The sequence below is a fragment of the Molossus molossus genome, unplaced genomic scaffold (assembly GCF_014108415.1).
Source record: "Molossus molossus isolate mMolMol1 unplaced genomic scaffold, mMolMol1.p scaffold_m16_p_2, whole genome shotgun sequence".
NCBI classification, from domain to species: Eukaryota; Metazoa; Chordata; class Mammalia; order Chiroptera; family Molossidae; genus Molossus; species Molossus molossus.
The window spans coordinates 97,387,454-97,405,113 of record NW_023425355.1 but is presented as its reverse complement, the minus strand read 5'-3'; the positions used below and the strand labels follow the sequence as shown (position 1 = coordinate 97,405,113).

Sequence of the window (17,660 nt, the reverse complement as noted above, 5' to 3'; positions counted from 1 at the left end):
CTACTGCAGGAAAAGTCACAAAGCTTACACACTTTAATTAAGAAAGTTCAACTCAGCTACCAGTATTGACCAATCAGACCTTCATTTAAGTATTAAGCAACAACAAAAAAATGACTAAGCATGTTAGAAAATTTAGTAACCATCAAATTAATAATACATACTCTATCCCAAAGGAATGAGCCAGGAACATAGGAATAAAGAAGTGAATGGGCCCTGGCCAGTTTGGCTCAGCGGTTAGAGCGTCGGCCTGCGGTCCGGAGAGACCCGGGTTCGGTTCCTGCTAAGGGCACGTACTTCGGTTGCAGTTTGTCCCCGGCTCTGGTTGGTCGTGTGGGTGGCAGCCACTCGACGTGTCCCTTCACGTCGATGTTTCTGTCTGTCTCTCCCTTCCTCTCTCTCCCTCCCACTCTATCTGTACAAAAAATGGAAAAATATCCTCGGGTGAGGATAAAAAAAAAAAAGAAGTGAATGGAACAAACTCAATTGTATAGTAATGGGATAAAGGAAAAATAAATGAACTAGAGCTACATACATCAACATGGATGAATCTCATAAACAATGTTGATTTTTTTCAATTTTTATTAATTTATTTTTGTTACAGATGTTTCTCCTTTTTCCCCCCTTAGAAACCCTCCTCCCCATCCCACCCCCCACCCCAGCATTGTTGTCTATGTCCATTGGTTATAAACCAATGTTGATTAAAAAATTTTTTTTTCAGAAGAATGCAGATGCTAGGATATCATTTACATGAACTTTTAAATCTTGCATAAAAAAATTACAGGTATCCAGGGGACTACAAATACACTGATAATTTTTTTCCCTTAAGCCAAGTGATAGGTATATGCATGTTCCTTGTATTATTCTTGATATCCCTGTATACATTATAAAGATTTTATTATAAATATTTTAAGTCAAGAATGCAGGTTAGTGAAATATTTTAGCAATATTCAGTCATGTTCTACAGAGTTTCTACTCATACCAATGACGTAATCCTTAATATAAAAAAATACACCCGTCTTTTTATTATTATTATCATCATCAGAGAGCATGGAAGAGAGGGAGACACACACACACACACTGATTGGTTGCCTCGCACATGACCCCAACAGGGGCTGGGGATCAAACCTGCAACCCAGGTAGGTGTCCTTGGCCGAAACTAAACCCATAACCCTCAGGTCTGCAGGTCCATGCTCTAACTACTGAGCGAAATTGGCCAGAGCTACACTGGCCTTTAAATAGAAAAGAAACTATCAAACTAGCCTCATCAGTTTAGGTGAAGTTTGCTGCCAAATGAATTTGGCAACAAATATAGGAAAGTTCTTTTAGTATCCAGAAATGTTTCTTTTTCTTTCTTTCTTTTTTTTGGGGGGGCAGGGGTAATCCTCACCTAAGGATATTTTTCCATTGATTTTCTAGATAGAGTGGGAGGGAGGGCGGGAGGCAGAGAGAAAGAAACATTGATGTGAGAGAGACACATCAATTGGTTGTCTCTCGCATAACTCCAACTAGGACCAGGGATCAAACCTCCAACCCAGGTACGTGCCCTTGACCGGGAATTGAACCCAAGACCCTTCAGTCTGAGGGCCAATGTTCTAACCGCTGAGTTAAACTGGCCAGGGCAATATCCAGAAACTTTTAGAATTCAGGCATTAAGGACCTACAATAATAAGAAATAGAGAAATCCACAATGATAGTTGAATACTTTAATATATTTTTTTCTCAGAAAGTGAAAGAACAATCAGACAAAATAAGTAAAGATATTGAGCAGTGGAACATTATAATTAAGAAGCATGATGTAATAAATATACAGAGAACTTGGAATGCTCCTCCCAGAATAGAAAATATAAATCTTCAGCAAATAGAGCACAAAAATTCCAAAAAGTAGAAAGCATAGGCTAAAAATAATACTATAAATATAGAAATTAACAATAAAAATCTATCCAGTTCAAAATCAATAATCACTTAAAAATAACTTTTACGTAAGATGAAATCAAAGGAAAAATTTTAAATTTCTTATAAATACAAATAAGGTAATTAAAATACTGGAGCTTGGTATAAGAATAGATAAAAGTCAAAGGAACAAAACAGATAGTTGAGAAATGACCCAAGAATGTATAGTAACTTGAGATATGATAGAGATGGCATTTCAGATCAGTGTGGAAATTATGGACTGCTTAATAAATATGTTGGGAGAAATGTCTATTAACTTTGTAAAAACAGAGCTAGATCTCTACCTCATACAGTCCACACACACACACACAAATCCAAATGGCATATAGAGCTAAACAAAGACAAATTTCTCATAAATAAAGATAAAGTAATTAAAACACCGAGGAGAATGGTATAAAAATAGTGGTCAAAGGAACAAAACAGTTGCAAAATGACCCAAGAATGTATAGTAACTTCAGATATGATAGAGATGGCATTTCAGATCACTGTAGAAATGATAGACTGTTTAATAAATATGTTGGGAGAAATGTCTATTAACCTTGAAAAAAAAAACCAGCTAGATCTCTACCTCACAGTCCATAAAACACAAAATCCAAATGGAATATCAAGCTAAACAAAGACAAAATATTTTAAAGTATTAGAAAAAAATACAGAAAAATATTTCATGTTCATGATCCTTCTTAAGAAAGATGTAAGATCCAGATGCAAAAGACAACAAAAACAGACGAGTAGATTTGATCTTATAAAGAATAAACACTTCTGTGTGACAAAGGACACTATAAGCGAATTAGAGACACATGGGAAAAAGTAATTGCAATATATTTAACAAAGGATTAGTATCAGAATATATAAAGAAATCAAAGAAAAAAGAGGAAGACCTCAATAGACAAATAGATAAAGAATATGAATGGCATTTGCAAAGAATAAAAACAAATATTCAATAAACATATGAAGAAGTAAAAGTACAGTACAACCATAAAACAGAATAATATTCAACAATCAAAAGTAAGGAACTAATGTCTGGCCAGTCTGGCTCAGTGGTTGAGCGTCGACTCATGCACTAAGAGGTCACCAATTGGATTCCTGGTCAGGACACATGCCCCGGTTGTGGGCCAGATCCTCAGTGGAAGGCATGCAGGAGGCGGCCAATCGATGTTCTCTCTCATTGATGTTTCTATCTCTCTCCCTCTCCCTTCCTCTCTCTAAAATCAATAAAAGAAAATTAATTAAACAAAAAAAAAGTAAGTAACTAGTGGAGATGGGCAAAGTGTGTGTGTGTAGGGGGTGATGGAAACATTTGTAATAGTGCCAACAATAAAAATAAAGTAAAAAAGCCCTGGCCAGTTTGGATCAGTGGTTAGAGCGTCGGCCATCGGACCAAAGTCGTGGGTTCAATTTCAGTCAAGGGCACATACCTTGGTTGCAGTTCATCCCTGGCCCCGGTAAGGGTCGTGTGGGAGGCAACCAGTCCCTCTCAGATCAATGTTTTTCTCTCTCCCTCCCTCCCACTCTATCTGAAGATAAACAGAAAAATATCCTTGGGTGAGGGAAATAAAAAGTAAGCAGCTACTGATAAACATAACAACTTGAATGGATTTCAAGTTAATCTCAAAAGGTTACTACATGTTGTATGATTTCATTTATATAACGCTCTTGAAAGGACACAATTATTGTGATGGAGAACAGATGGGCGATTGCCAGGGGTTAGAGGTGGGGTTGTGTGATTATAAATGTTCAAAGGAGTTTTGGTGGTGATTGAACTGTCCTGTATCCTGATTGTGGTGATTATTATATAAATCTATACATGAAATAGCCCAGCTGGTGTGGTTCAGTGATTGAGTGTCAACCCATGCACACCAAGAGGTCGCCGGTTTGATTCCTGGTCAGGGCACATGCCTAGGTTGTGGGTACTATCCCCAGTAAGGGGCATGCAGGAGGCGGCCAATTGATGTTCTCTGTCATTGATGTTTCTATCTCCCTCTCCCTTCCTCTTTCTCTCTCCTCTCTCTCTCTAACATCAATAAAGAAAAAATTTTTTTAATCTATGCATAAAATAAATTCATAGAAATACAGACACACAAAATAAGTGAATGCATGTGAAAACTGGTGAAAGCCAAATAAGGTTTGCAGTTTTGTTAATAGTATTGTACCATTGTCATTTTCCTGGTTTTGATTACTGTGCTATGGTTATGTATCCATAATGGGGAAAGCTGAGTGAAGGGTACACAGGAACTCTCTATACTATTTTGTCAACCTCTATATAAGTCTAAGATCATTTCAAAACAAAAAGTTAAAAATAAATATATGAAGCCATGCTCATCATCTCTAGTAATTAGGAAATGCAAATTAAAATAAAATATTATTGTCTGCTCATCAGCCTATCAAAAAATATCTGAATTATCAAATATTGACAATAAGAGTATACTACTGGCTGATGAAAATTTAAACTGGTTTAGTGTCTTGGAAAAGCAATTTGGTAATATGTATTAAAATAAAAAATGTGCAGCCAGGCCAGTGTGGCTTGGTGGATGGAGCGTTGTCCCCTGGACTGGGAGATCCTGGTTTGATTCCAGGTTAGGGCACATGCCCGGGTTGTGGGCTTGATCCCTGGTGGGGGGGAGTGTGTGGGAGGCGGCTGGTCGATGTATCTCTCTCACATCAATGTTTCTATCTCTCTCTCCCTTCCTCGCTCTCTAAAAAATCAATAAAAACATTTTAAAATGAAAATAAATAAATAATGTATAGAACCTATAGTCCAGTAATTTTGCCCCAATGTATCATCTACCATGATCTACTATTGTAACATTAGCTTAAATAGTGAAACATTGGAAATAGCCAAAATGCCCATCAGTAGGAGGGATAGATAAATAAAATGCAGTGTGATCTTACAAATGAATACTATAAAGCAATTAGATAAAATCAAGTTTATCTCTATGTAATAACAGAGACATTTTTCCAGGACACATAATCGAATAAAAAATACAAAGTGACACATACGGTAGTGTCTCTTTTATGTGCTTAAAGACAAACACCAAACCAGAAACAGTACTATATGGTCTAAGAATACATATCTATGTGTGTAACTACACTGAAAAAAATCTGGAAGGACACACACCAAACTGATAACAGAAGAGACAAGGACATAGGAAAGGAAGGGGTTAAATGAGACTTATCTACATAGTTTTAAATTTTTACCAGGAGTATATATTGGCATATCACCTATGTAATTAAAGTAATTAGAAAAAGATTTTTTTAAATAATGCAAATATTATGGTAAAGAATCAAAGTGATATTCAAACACTGTACCGAGAAGGAATAAAATTGCATAGAAAAACGCTGAGGTTTAGTATTTCTCTCCAGAGGCTTAAAATAAAACCATCCAAACAAATGTTTGATTAGACCACAGTGTCAACTGAAAAGAAACCAATCTCAACCACCAAAAGTACTAATGCACTAATACTAACACATCACAGAATACGAGGTAAAAAATGCTGACCTTAGTGGTAGATAAAAATCAGAATAAGTGGTTTTCCATATTATTGGACAAAACCATCAAAACCATGATTGATACATCTGAACTCATGATTTGCTTTGTCTCTTATGTGCCCTAGTCCATTTCTATATGGGGAAATAAAATGGAGAAATAAGGACAGATGTTAGGTTGTCCACCAATACAAGTTCAATATCAATTTAGAAGTCCTGATTTGGCAGCAAGAATGATAAACATTGCCCTGGCTGGTTTGGCTCAGCGGTTAGAACATCAGCCCGTGGACCAATGAGTCTTGCGTTCGATTCCGGTGAAGGGCACGTACCTCGTTTGCAACTTGTCCCAGGCCTTGATTGGGGTAGTGCAGAAGACAATCACTCGATGTGCCCCTCTCATGTCAGTGTTTCTCTCTCCCTCCCTCTCTCTCCCTCCCTCCCTCCCTCCCTCCCACTCTATCTGAACAAAAATGGAAAAACATCCTCTGGTGAAGAAAAAATAAATAAATAAACATAAACAAAGAATCGTTCTCTCATTGACTGCAGGCTGATAGCAATGTCTACAGCCATTCTTATTTATTAATTTATTCAACAAACATGTTAACGAGCAACTATTTGTATCAAACACTGTGCTAGGTGCTAGGAATAGAGACAAATCAGGTACAGATCTCGCTGCAAAGAATTTTCAGTTTTATTGGGGACACAGGCACAAAAATATAAGCATAGTTTTCTATTTGACCGAGAGAGGAGCCCTCTCCCCTTTGCCTAGGCAGAAAACAAAAACAAACAAACCAAACACCAAAAATTCATTTCATTCTTTTGTCATTAACTCTTTAGGGTTTATTGATGGGCATATAGTGGTTACCTCAATTAAGTCCAGGATATTTTGCAGCAACAAAAATTAGGAAAGAGATTCTACTTCTGTAAGGATCCCATCAGACCAATCCCCTGTAGATAACAACAAAAGGTGCTGGATAAATATTTTAAAACTGCCTGAAGGCATAAGAGAGCAACCACAAGCAGGTGGAAACTGATAGAAAGGCGCCACTTGGAAGAAAGGAAGGACAGTGGATGGATAAATTTGCCATTTTTAGGCTCTTCCCCTGAGGGCAAGCCCTCTAGAAGCTCAAAATCAGAATAAAACCCATATTCTCATAAGACTGAAGAAAAAAAGGATGGAGTCTGGTAGTATAGAGCCTTCTAGATCTAGGAAGCCCCCGGTGCTTCACCATGCAGCAGAGAAAAGCCCAGGCCAGGCATCTCCTGACCCTTCACCCAACAGCAGAAGGCAACTCAGGGCATTATGTTCTACACCTCTAGTCAGTAGTAGAGAGCCATGCAGACCCCACAACTACCGGCCTTCTACCCTGCAGTAGATGGTGGCCAGGTAAATACTTCCATGCACCAGTGGTATCAGTAGAAATCAAGTATGAAGGGTACCAGCATCGGATGGTCAGAAAACAGGCCAAGAGCAACGCTCTCTATCCTGCGGGTTCAGGAATCCTCACTCCCCATATCTAACACTTGAAAGCCCAGAGGAGCATCTCCACTCCTGCATGTAGCACCAATAGGATCCAGAGAGTGCTCAGCCAAAGCCAGAAGACAGAGCTGACCAGAATAGCATTACAAAAGCTCTGAAAACTAAATTAACTTAGGAACTATAGCCCACAGAGTAGGACAGAATGTACAGGCTAAAGTTAACAGGGCAAGTGTCTGCTAAAATAGATTTAAATATGATCAAAAGTCGCTAACCATTGTATCTAAAATGTTCACAGTACAAGAAAAAGGCACTTGTCATATGAAAAACAAGAAAAAAATTACAACACAAATGAGGAAAGAAAATCAACTCACATCAATGCCAAGATAATTCAGATGTTGGAATGATCTGAAAAGCAACTATCAGAAAAAGAGACTCAAATGAGTAATTATAATTTATTTGGAAACAAATGAAATATAGAAAACCTCGGGAAAAACTGAACTTATAAAAAAAACCATATAGGAATGATTGAACTGAAAAATGTAACTTAAATTAAAAACTAACTGGGTGAGCTAAATAGTAGACTAAGAATGACAGAAAGTATAATCAGTGAACTTGAGGACAAATTAATATTTTTTTACTCAGTTTGAACAACAGAAAGAAAGCACTGAAAGAAAATGAACAGGGCCTGTTGAACTTGGGAATAACACAAAGAGATGGGAAATTCATATAATTGAAGCCTTGGAAGGAGACAAGAAATAATGTAGAGTAGAAAAAGTATTCAAAGAAATAATGGCTGAAAACTCCCCAAATTTGGCTAAAGACATAAAATACAGATGCATAAAGCTGAGCAAATATCAAACAGGATAAATCCAAAGAAATCCTTGCCAAGATACATCTTAATTAAACTTGTGAAAACCACATTTTAACAGCAACTAGGAAGTAACAACACAGCACTGATAGAACACAAATTTGAATGACAACAAACTTCTTATCTGAAAACATAGAGGCCAGAAGGAAGTGGCAAAACATTTTTCAAGTTCAGAAAGAAAAGAACTATTAACCATGAATTTTGTATCCAGCAAAATATCTATTCAGAAACAACGGAGAAAAAAGATATACTCAGACATAAGTAAACTAGAAGAATTTGTTGCTATCAAATTTATCCTTAAAGAATGACTGAAGGCCTTGGCCAGTTTGGCTCAGCAGTTAGAGCGTTGGCCTGCGGACCAAAGGGTCTCGGGTTCAATTCACAGTCAAGGGCACATATGTGAGTTGCAGGTTCAATCCCCAGCCCTGGTCAGGGTCCTGTGGGAGGCAACCAATTGATGTGTCTCTCTCACATCTATGTTTCTCTCTCTCCCTCTCTCTCTCCCCTCCCTCCCTTCCACTCTATCTAAAGATCAATGGAAAAATATCCTCAGGTGAAGATTAACAACAAGAAAAGAATGATTGAAGGAGGCTTTCCAAGAATAAGACAAAATAACAGAAGGAAGCTTGGAATTACAGAAAGGAAAACAACAACAACAATGCAATGGGTAAAAAATAAGGTTAAATGTATATTATTTTCCTTGTCAGTTTCTTAAATCATATTTAATGGTTAAGGCAAAATTTATAACAACAACTATAGTGGTGCATAACATATGCTAAGGAAATACTTGAGACAATTATATTTAAAAAGTGGGAAGGGTAAAGGGCTCTAGATGGAAGTAAGGTTTCAATACTTAACTTGAAGTGGTAAAATGTCCATACCAGTAGAATGTGATAAGTTATACTTAGAGCAACCACTAATAGACTATACAGCACAATATACTCAAAACAGTATAAATATAACAAGAAGGAATACCAAGAATACTTGAGAGTAGCTTACAGGAAGGCAAGAAAAGGGAAAAAAGAGGAAAGATAAACACAGGGAAGAAACAAAAAGCAAACACTAAAATGGCAGACTTAGTCTTAAGATATCAATAATTACTGTAAATGTAAATGGTCTAAATACACCAATTAAAAGGGAGACATTGGCAAAGTGGATAAAAATCCAACTATATGTTTTTAATAAGAAACTCACTTCAGCCCTGGCCGGTTTGGCTCAGCGGTTAGAGCGTCGGCCTGCGGTCCAGAGAGACCTGGGTTCGGTTCCCGCTAAGGGCACGTACCTCGGTTGCAGTTTGTCCCTGGCCCTGGTTGGGTCGTGCGGGTGGCAACCACTCGATGTGTCCCTTTCACGTCGATGTTTCTCTCTCTTCCCCCCTCCCACTCTATTTGAACAAAAAATGGAAAAATGTCCTCGGGTGAGGATAAAAAAAAAAAGAAACTCACTTCAAACACAACAAGATAAATAAGTTGAAAGTAGAAGGATAGAAAAAGATATGCTGACATTAATCAAAAGAAAGCAAGAGTAGATCTGTAATATCAGATAATGTAGACTTCAGAGAAAAAAAAATTACTAGGGATGAAGAGGGACATAATATAATGAAAAGAAGATCAATCCAAGCTTTGCGCAGTGGCAGTATCGTAGCCAATGAGGTTTATCCAAGGCACAATTATTGCTAACAGAAAAAAAAAAATCAATCAACCTAGAAGACACAGCATCCTAAATGTAGATGCACCAAACAAGAGACCTTCAAACAAATGGGAAAAAAACAACTGACCTAAAAGGAGAAATACATAAATCCTCAATTATAGTTAGGAGCATCAACCCTACTCTCAAGAACTGGTTGAACCTCTAGAAACAAAATTAGCAAAGATACAGAAGAACTGAGCTACCAACTAATATTTCTCATGAACTTAACATTCAAACAATTCTCCACAAAATATTAGTAAACTGAATCCACCAATGTATACAAAGAATTATGACCAAATGGGTTTATTCCAAGGATGCAAGTGTGTTTGAACATTCAAAATTAATCAGTGTAATCCACTTTTCAATAGGTAAAATAAAAATCATATGATCATATTAATTAATGCAGAAAAGGTATTTTTCCAGGAGTCAGGAATAGCGGGTTACCACCTCAACTTGATAAAGAGCATGTATGAAAAATCTTTACCTAATGATGAAAGACTTAATGCTTTCTCCTAAGTCTGAGAACAAAGTAAGCATATTCATTCTTAGCACCGTTATTCTACACAGTATTCAAAATTCTAGCCAGCACAATAAAAGGAGAAAGTAAGAACTAAATGGCATGCAGTTTAGAAAGAGATTAAATTGTTTCTACTTTGGAGATTACATGATTGTCTACATAAAAAAGTCTCAAGAATTCTATTAAAAAAACCTTCCTAAAACTAATAAGCTCAGCAAGGTCATATGATACAAGATACACAAATACACACACAAATCAATTGCATTTCTATGTACTAACAATGAACATGTGGAAACCAAAATTTTAAAAATACCATTCGACAATCCCTCTGAAGAAAATTAAATACTTAGGGATAAACTTAGCTAATAAAAGCAATCAAAATAGACCTAAATAAATGGAGAGACATATGATGTTCGTGTACTGGAAAACTAAACATAGTAAAGATATCCATTCTCCCCACTTTATATATAGGGTTAACCCAATTTCTATCAAAATCCCAGCAAGATTTGTTGTAGGCAAGCTCATACTAAAATTTATATGGAAAGACAGAAGTTCTAGAATAGCTAAAGTAATGTTTTAAAAAAAAGAAGAGGGAGGAATCACTTCACCAATGTTAAGACTTTTTATATAACTACAGTTATCAGAAGGATAGACACAAATAAATTAAACAAAATAAAGAGCCCAGAAAAAAACTCATATAAATATGCCCAACCGATATTTGACAAAGGTATAAAAAAGAACTCAACAGAAAGATAGTCTTTTCAACAAATGTCATGGCACAAGAACAGGCAAAAGAAAAAGGAAAGAAAAACCCTCACATTTTATAAGAAAATTACAAAATAATATAGGTCACATAGATCATAAATGAAAAACCATAAAATTTTTATGTAATCCTTATTAAAGTTCCACCAGACATTTTGTTTTTATAGAAATTGTCCATCTGATACTAAGATTTATGTGGAAGTGCAAAGGACCTAAAATATCCAAAGAAATGTTGCCAGGCTGGTGTGGCTCAGTGGTTGAGCGTCGATCCATGCACCAAGAGGTCACTGGTTCAATTCCTGGTCAGGGCACATGCCCAGGTTGTGGGCCCAATCCCCAGTGGGGAGCATGCAGGAGGCAGCCAATCGATGTTCTCTCTCACTGATGTTTCTATCTCTCTCTCCTCCCTTCCTCTCTCTTTCTCTAATATCAATAAAGAAAAACAAAGTTTAAAAAAATATCCAAAGAAATCTTGAAAAAGCATAATAAAGTAGAAAGATTTGTACTACTTAACCTCAAGACAACTATAAACTTATAGTAATCAAGATATTGTGGTACTGGCTTATGGATGGAGAAATAGATCAATGCAACAGGATATACAGCACAGAAACAGATTCATATATATATTTTTTTTAAGAGAGAGGAAGGGAGAGAGAAATAGAAACATCGATGTGAAAGAGAAACATTGATTGGCTGTCTCCTGCATGCCCCCTACTGGGGATTATGCCCGAAACCCAGGCATGTGCCCTGACCAGGAATCGAACCAGGACCACTCAATCTACAGGAGGAAGCGCAATCCACTGAGCCACACCGGCAGGGTGAGATTCACTTTTTTTTTTTAATCCTCACCTAAGGATATTTTTTCCCCATTTATATTCGGATAGAGTGAGAGGGAGGGAAGGGAGAGAGAGAGGGAAACATCAATGTGAGAGAGACATATTGATTGGTTGCCTCCCACACAACCCCAACCAGGGCCAGGGACCAAACTGCAATGGAAGTACCTGCCCTTGACTGGAATCGAACCCACAACCCTTTGGTCCATGGGCTGATGCTCCAACCAGTTAGCCAAACCTGCCAGGGTCAGATTCACATTTATATGGTTATTTTACTGTTGGCAAAGTTGCCAAAACAATCCGATGGGAAAAGGAAATCTTTTCAACAAATAGAGCCTGAACAATGGGAGGTTCATTGGGAGAAAAAAAAAGAAATTTGATCCCTTACTTCACACCATTCCTAAAAGTTAATTCAAAATGGACTACAGACCTGAACATAAAACCCAAAACCATAAAATAAGAGAGTATCTTTGTAATATGGGTGTAGGCAAAGGTGTCTGAAGCCATAGAAAGCAATAACCACAACAGAAAATTTTGATGAATTAGACTTCACCAAGATTAAATACTTTGTCTCATCAAATGAAACCATTACAAAAATGAATGAGCAACCCACAAACTGGAGAATATATTTCCAAAGTATATGTCTGACAAAGGACTAGCATCATCCAGAATATATAAGAATTCCTATAAGTCAATAATAGTAAGGCAAAGAATAACAAGCAAAATAAAATGGGCAAATGTCCTGAATACTTCACAAAGAAAGACATTCAAAGGCCAATAATTACATGAAAAAGTGCTCAGCATCACAGTCATCAGGGAAATGCAAATTAAAACCACAATGAGATACCACTACATAACCACCAGCAAAGCTAAAATTAATGTCGGTGAGGGTGTGAAACTCTCATATATGGCTGATTAATGCAAAATGGTACAGCCAATTCAGAAAACTGGCAATTTCTTTAAAAGTTAAACACCTACCTTGGCCAGTGTGGCTCAGTGGTTGAGCACTGACCCATGCACCAAGAGGTCACCTGTTCAATTCCTGGTCAGGGCACATGCCCAGTTTGTGGGTCTGATCCCCAGTGGGGGGCATGCAGGAGGCAGCCAATCGATGCTCTCTCTCATGGATGTTTCTATCTCTCTCCCTCTCCCTCTAAAATCATTAAAGAAAAAAGAAATAAAAAAAAAGTTAAACACCTATCCTAAGACCCAGGGAGTCTACTCCTAGGTATTATCCAGGAGAAATTAAAACATATGTTAACAAAAAAAGATTTATACAAGAATGTTCATGAATAGCAAAATGGATGAATAAATTTGGTGTATTCATACAATGAAATATTACTCTGCAGTAAAAAAATAAAAAGAACAAACTACTGATATACACAGCATAGATCAATCTAAAAAACATGTCAAATGACAGAAGCCTTACACAAGAGTACATATTATATGATTCAATTTATATGAAGGTTTAGAAACAGGCTATTCTATGGTGAAAAAAATCAACAGTGGTGGACTCTAGGGGAATGTGATGGGGACTGACTGGGAAGAGGCACGAGGGAACTTTCTGCAATAATGGTAGTATTCTATATTGGGTGGGCAAGCTACATACAGCCTGCAGGCCAAATCTGGTGCACCACCTGTTTTTGTGAATAAAGTTATATTGGAACACAGCCATGCCCATTATTTTACATTAGTCTATGACTGTTTTCATGCATGCAATAAGTTGAGTTGTTGCAACAGAGACTTGATAGCTCACAAACTAAAAATAGTTACTATCTAGATCTTTATAGAAAAGATTTGCCAACATCTGTTCTATATTTTGATAATGGCTTAGGTTATACAGGTGTAAGCACTTGTCAAAACTCACTGAATTATATTCTGTACATCTTACTGCACATAAAGGTAAAATAGAAAAGTATAAACAAATACTGAGTTCTAGTCAATGACATGCATGGTGAAGTATTTCTGGATGAAGTAGACTGAGGTTAGCAACTTTAATTCAAAATGTATCAGAAAAATAAGATGAATTGATAAATGCATAAAGGGATAGATAGAGCAAATATAGCAAAAGCTACCTGTAGAATCTAGTTGGTATATATATGGGTATTCACTTTACAATTTTTTCTATTTTTCTGTATCTTTGAAATTTTCTTAATAAAATTTTGGGGAAATTCTTTTAATTAAGTAAGGGAAGTATACAACACATGGCCACAGAAACAAATATTCCAAACCAAAATACTTTTGTGAATAATTCTATTCTAAATAAATAAATCCCCAAATAGCATGCTTTGTCTAAAGAAACTTCAGCTGCAAAGATCTATGTTAATCCTTGATCATTCCTGTTAGGAGTCAGGACACACACACAGAGGAATTCATTATAATTTATGCCAACGATTTTCAACTGGTGTGGCCTGCCGCAAGAATTTTTAAAACATGCAATACCTGATTATTTAGTCAGGGGCACTGACCTCTTTTCCCTTAGATTGCAAAAAAAAAAAAAAAAAAAAAAAATGTCAACAGCTAACACAACAACACTCATCCAGTGTTATTAAATCAAAATTATGCCTATTTTTTAAATTTATTTTATTTTATTTATTTTTTATCCTCACTTGAGGACATTTTTTCCATTTTTTGTTCAGATAGAGTGGGAGGAAGAGAGAGAGAGAAACATCAATGTGAAAGGGACACATCGAGTGGCTGCCACCCGCATGACCAACCAGGGCCGGGGACAAACTGCAACCGAGGTACATGCCCTTAGCGGGAACCAAACCTGGGTCTCTCTGGACCGCAGGCCAACGCTCTAACCGCTGAGCCAAACCGGCCAGGGCTATGCCTATTTTTTTCAGATCGGCAAAAAATATATTTTTTGGTGTGCTGCAGAATTTTAGTAAGTAGTTCATGTGTGCCATGATAAAAAAGGTTGAAAAATCACTATTTATGCCCTTGATAAAGAGAATTTTATAAACCACACAATACTTGAGATAATAGCTCTTTAAAACAGTAATATATCATAATTAGAAAACTCGTACAGTACAGCATACCTTTAATCTAAGAACTTCCAAGCATTTTATTAGCCAAATTCAGTAAATTCAGGGATTTTAGAGATATGTAAAGGAGAACAGAAGAGTAAGAAAATAATATACTGGATTCTCAGTTACTTCCTTTATTTCAATTAATCCTGAATTAAATAAATCTCACTGAAGTCAGCATACCCTTTTCTCCAATTCTAGTGGAGAAGATAGCTATCCTACAAAGAAGTGGAATGGTGTAATGATTAAGGGCACAGCCTCTGCAGCCAGGTAATCTGGGTTCAAATTCTGGCCCTTCTGTATTACATTGAGAAAGTAACAACCTCTCGGAACCTCAGTTTCCTTACCTGTAAAATGGGGGTAATGACAGCTACTATTCATAGGGTTGTTGTAAAGATAACATATGTCAAGCTGTTAGAAAACAGTATTTGGCACCTAGGAATCACTCAATAGTGATCATTAGTATCATTTCACAAAGGTAAATATTTTATTATAAAAGGAGAACAATAAGATAGGCTCCTAATATTTTAGGACTAACAACTACACCGGCCTCCTTGCTATTCTTCAAACATGCCAGACACACTCCTCCCTCAGGGCCTTTCCACTGGTTATTCCCTCTGCCTGGAATGAGCACTGTGAACTCCCTCACCTCCTTCAGGTGTTTGTTCAAATGAAGCCTACCCTGACTGACACCTTACTGAAAATTACAACCCACTTTTCTTCTTACCCTGCTCTACATGTCCCCCGATCTCCTTGTACTATATATTTTACTTTTTATTATGATTATTGAGTCTCCCCTCAATTAGGCAACAAAACTCAGTGACAGAAAGCATTTTTTTGTTTGTTTGTTTGTTTGTTTTGGTACGTGCCCCTAGCAGGAACCAAACCCAGGACTCTCTGGTCCGCAGGCCAACACTCCAACCGCTGAGCCAAACTGGCCAGGGTGCATTTTTGTTTTTTATTCACTGACATATCTCAAGTAGGTGCTCAAATATTTTTGTCATCATGATCGGGCATAATCCCATTACTTTATAGGTAAGGATAACCGAAGATAACTGGATCAAGGCCACCCAGTAAGTAAGGAAAAGAGCCAGAAAGAGAGACTGTGAGTCCCAGTTCAGAGCCATTTCTACTATAGCTCACCATCTCCCTGACCCTTGAGCATTACAGAAAAATTACAACCATCCACAATCTTCCCCCAGGAGGATTTACCTTTGGAATTTCTTGGCTTTGCAAATGCTGCTGTGTCTGTAACACAGAAATGCTCTGAAAGGTGGTGGAAGCCTGTACTGGGGTCCTAAGTGTTGATATGTAAACAGAAGAAGACAGTGGATTTGGCCCTGGCTGGTTTGGCTCAGCGGTTAGAGCGTCGGCCTGCGGTACGGAGACAGTGGATTTGGAAGGGCTATCTCAGCACTTTGATAGAGGGTCTGCTGTTATAATTGTGTTTCTGATGACCCAAAAACAAGTGCTAAGCTAGAATATGGCTGCCACTGTGGCTGGACAGGAGAATGGTGCTGAATACATGCTGGCTGGTGCTGTGCTAGGTTTTTCTGTAGAGGAACAGTTTGACTGCTGTCTAATACCTGAAGCATTTGAGGCTGCTCTAAAGGTTGTCTTATATATTACTGCATTGCTGCTGGTTGCAACTGTCCTGGCAAAGAAGGTATAACCTAGACCATATTTGTAATGGCCTTTGGAATACCTGGTAATGGCTGAACTTGGTTAGGTGCCTGTGCATGAGGTACCTGCTGCAGGAAAACAGCACACTGGCTAAGCAGAGAATGCTGTTGATTTACGTGACCTCCTTGAGGAGACGACTGATGGCTTTTCTGTTTGTCTATGAGATGAATGAATTATCTGCTGATGCTGAATGAAAGCTGAGTGAGAAACCTGGCTTGGTGTTAGATGTGACTCAGAAAGCTGTGCAGTAGAGAAGTACGGGGCTGGATCTAGGCCTGTGAGGAAGCCTGGTGATGAAGGACATCTGCGCAGGGTGTTGAAACTGTCCATCCACAGCCCTCTGAGCTGCAATGCTAGTTACTGGGCTTTCAGCTGCTGGTGTCCAAAATTGACATCTACTTGGGATGGAGCTTCTAAATGCTGGACATTAATTAAAGGCTCAGTACAATGTGTCTGGGTATCTAAGGTTGATGTTAAATATGTCTTTTGTTGAAGAGTTATTATCTTGAAGTTGTGTTAAATAGGCTTGTTCAGATCTGTGCTACATAAGGTGGTACTGAGTATAACTTCTGATCTGCAGTTTGTAATATGTACTTTCTTGCTATTAGACAGGTTTACAGTGTATATGTGCCAGGTTATGAAGGTTGCCTGTTCAGCTGTCTGAATAGTGTAAACAGTTTGTCCTGAATAAGAGGCATGCTCAAGAGACAGTGCCTGGTAAACGGGCTGGTCCATAGGTTGCACAGGGTAAGCTACTTGAATCCAATATTCTGCCTGGTCTGGAAAAGGTGACTGAACCAGAGGTTGGATTGGATAAGCAGGCTGCCCTTGGGCTGGAGCTCAATAAGAGGGCTATACCAGTGGGTGGGACTGGATAAGAAGTCTGCATAGAATGAGGTGGCTGTGATCCCAGTAGTTATACAGTGTCGAGAGGATGCTCGGGGGCTGTCAGTGCTGGAGCCTGGATTGGGCAAGTTGATTGTGATGGGTAACAAGCTTGTTCTCAGGATGTACCACAAAGAGCAGCTGTTCAGGAACCTTCAATGGGAAGAATAGAAGTTCTGTAGATGGTCCTGGATCAGTGTGTTGAACAAAATAAGATGGGGCTAAATCACACTTTCAATACCACCCTTTGGCCGCCACTGACTTGCATGAGCTTCAGAATCTTGCAGAATATAATCCTGTTGAACATTTTTCTGTGGTGATGTCATAATCTTAGGCTGAAAAATTAATGGCTGCTGCTGAATACATGCTTGGAAACAAAGCTTCTTCAAATGCATAGTCTGACTTTGTGGCACTGAAGAACCTGGAGTTACAGACTCCTGATATGCCACTGGGTAAGGCTGGGATACTGAGTGAATCTTTT

The 17,660-nt window shown here is 37.9% G+C and overlaps 1 protein-coding gene and 1 pseudogene across 1 annotated transcript in view; one reads left to right on the top strand and one right to left on the bottom strand.

The window, feature by feature from the left end:
- WNK3 (WNK lysine deficient protein kinase 3) overlaps positions 1–17,660 on the bottom strand; it is a 104,630-nt gene that overhangs the window by 52,128 nt on the left and 34,842 nt on the right. The gene's annotated exons all lie outside the window — the stretch shown is intronic.
- Positions 9,400–9,484, top strand: LOC118636695 (annotated as a pseudogene).